Here is a 3383-nt window from a genome sequence, read left to right on the forward strand (position 1 = left end):
TTCCTCCTTAGTCAGAATGGGGCATAACAGGAAGGGTAGAAGTTAAGAGCTGCTGCTGGGACCTCGCATCACAAAGTCTTGTCCTGGTTACGTGCTTCCTCCCAGCCGCTTTAGTCTGACAGTGGGAATCAGCCGGATCTCCTGAAAGGCAAATACCTCAAGCATAAGGGGAATTCTCAGGTGACACAGGGCTGTGTAATTGTCCTGTGTTATCCCCTATAGCAGTTTTGCCTGCCAAAGCCTGCTACAGTAGTATGCTCAGTTGAACAACAGCATGCACTTAAAGAACTCTGTGCTCTGGCTATGCTAGGCTACCATATGATCTGTACAAAAGTCAAAGTAGCTCTAGGTACTGCTCTACGTGTATGCCAGCTGAAGTGTCTGAAAACAGCCCCAAAATTTGAAATGCAAAGATACAAGGCATAATGCAATATTACTCTTGCATACTTTCTGGACAACACTGAAATCATATAGGGTATATACAGAATCAGAGCCCTGAGCTGCCAAGAACTCAATAACCTAAGACTTAGCAACTTCAGGAGAATCCTCTCTGCCAAAACTAGGTCATTCCTCAAGAACACAATGACTGAATATAAGCCAGGGTAAATCCCGACATAGGGGAAAGGCCATTTTCTACAGAGGGCCCTGGCTGTGGAACATCCTGCACTGAAATTCCCAAAGCAAAGCAAATTGAGGTGACAAACAAAATGAGAAGCAAAGGCCTTTCCACAGCAGAGAAGGCTGTGCACATGCACCAAGCAGGGACAGAAGGAAAGAAGAAAGCAACCTGTTCCTGCACCTAAATTACACCCGATATAATACTCCCTGCCATTGTGGAAGGAGTGGAATTGTTGATTCTTTGACAGTAAACTGGAACTGTCTTTAATTCCTAAGTTGAACACCTAGACATTACAGTGAGGGGTGCACTACAAAATGCGATATTCACACTTCTAAATGCACAATCCCATCCCAGGCAAATTGCTTCAGATGTCATTAAACCATGTTTTAAAAGGAAAAAATCATCTCTACCAGTTAAACAGGAAAATACAGGTGTGCTCTTACACACAGGGAAAGCCTGGACAACCCAGGACTCAAAGTCATCTTCCGCATCTATGGCCAGGAACACTCAGCCTCCTCCCACGGCAACAAGCTGCTGTTCTTAATCCTGTAAGAATTTATATATAAACAAATACCGCTACAGATGTAAAGCAGATAGTTATTTCCTGTGGAAAAAAAAGATGGCTTAGAAGTTTTTAGGAACCTTCCTCACGATTCCTCACGAATTGCTGGAAAAGTCCATCTCTCCAAATGGGGAGGCCTAACATTTCAGATTCATTGGGCACGTCTACACATGCATTTGATCAGGCCTAAATTTATTCTGGTGTAAACTACTCTGGAGTAAGCACTTTTGGCCAAGCATCTATACATGCAGAGATTAGGGAGAAGATTTGCTACTCTTTGCACCATTTCCTTCAGCCCTGCAATGGACCCCTGCTGCCACCAGGGGGAGATCCATGCTACAGCCAGCCCCTTCCTTGCCCAGGAGCAGCATGCCAAGCACAGGGGCAGCATGTGGCATCTCTCTCCTTGGCCACTCTAACTCCCTGCACTATGGCTGCTCCAGCCCCTGCCCCTGGCAGCAATGACCAGCACCCCATACTCCTGCTGGTCGCTGTGCTGGCCCACCCTGCCAGCCACCACCTGGCTCATGGCCATCTCGCCCTGCCTGGCTCCCCCACGCACAGCAACCTCCTGCCTGGCTTCAGTGCACCATCCCAGGGCCACAGCCGTCACTGAGCAGCTGCCATCAGCAGGGATGCTGACAAGGGGCTCCAGGATGCCACCACCAGGGCTGCCATTGCCCTCCTGGGCCTCCAACTCTACTGCCTCTGGGCCTGCTGCAACAGCCAGGACTGGTGGCTGCACATCGTCCAGCAGACCTGGGACGATGAGCAGTGGCTGGACGTATTCCTGCTCACCCAGGCCACCTTCTAGGATCTCCTTCAGCAGCTCCAACCCCACCTGGAGTGGCAAGACACCGGCATGTGCCCAGCCCCCGCCACAGAAGCCTAGCTGGCCATCACCCTGCTGAAGCTGGCCATGTCCACCAACCTCCAGTACATTGGACACCTGTTCAGCATGGGCAAGGCCACCACCAGGGAGGCTATCCAGAGGTGTGCAGGAACCTCCAAGACTTGCTGGGGCCCACTGGGCTCCACATCCACGACTCCCTGGGAGCTTGGATTCCCCCAATGCATCAGGGCCCTGAATAGAACCCATATCCCCATCACCTACCCTCCCCATGGAGACCAACCCCATTACAGCCACAGGAGATTTGACTCCATGGCTCTGCAGGTTGTCATAGATCACCATGGCACATTCACTCATGTGAGCACCAGCTGGGCAGGCAGCATCCACAACACCCACATGTTTCACAACTTTGGCCTGGCAGGACTGGTGGAGAATGGGTGCTTCATGCTGGCAGTGCCAGTTCTGCAGCTGGGCACTATCATGGTCCCATCCCTGTTCATTGGGAATGCAGCCTACCTGCTCCTGCCCTGGCTGATGCAGCCCTACACCAGCCACCTGGACCCTTGCCAGGTCCACCTTTAACCACTGCCTGGGCCCTTGAGGAGTGCACTGATGCCCTCGTGGAGTGCACCTTTGGCCACCTAAAGGGATGCTGCCACACCCTCACCTCCCACCTCCAGTTCACCAAGGACAACCTCCCCGGTGTCCTCATCATAGCCTGTGTGCCACACAACATCTGTGAGGCCCAGGGGGAGCTCTTCTGCAAGGCCTGGGTGGAGGAGGCACAGTGGGCAGAGGTCACCTGGCAATGGGAGCACCACCTGCAGTGGCAGTGGCAGGCCCCCACTGAGGCACCAGGAGGGCCACACACCCACCAGTAGGGGCTAGGGCACCGGGTGTGGGAGACACTGGCAAACCACCCCTGCCAGCACTCCCTGCCTTAGCCCCCCTGCACTGCCATCCACCCCCAGCACCATTCTCATTGCAAACATATGTCAAAAGAACAAATCTCTATTCCCTTCACATCATACAGGCCCTTTCTTCCCCCCTCCCTCCCCAAAAAACAGAGCCCCACCACCACCCATCAACAATAAAAAACCCTCTTCCTGGTGTGAACTATGTACAAAGGACTTTTTCTGGTGTCCCAGAGTGGGGGACCATGGGGCGGGGGTGCCTAGGGGGCAGAGCCCAGGGACAGGTGCCCAGCACCCCAGCCTCTGTCCCCTCCCCCATAGATGCAGATGTCACAGTGAGTGCAGTGTGCAGGTGGCTTATCCGGGGCGACAGCAGCTGCTGGTCCCACAGCACACGTGGCTCCTCCTCCACCTGGCACTGTCCAGGGCCAGCAGGAA

The sequence above is a fragment of the Alligator sinensis genome, unplaced genomic scaffold (genome assembly GCF_000455745.1).
Source record: "Alligator sinensis unplaced genomic scaffold, ASM45574v1 scaffold32_1, whole genome shotgun sequence".
Taxonomy (NCBI): Eukaryota; Metazoa; Chordata; order Crocodylia; family Alligatoridae; genus Alligator; species Alligator sinensis.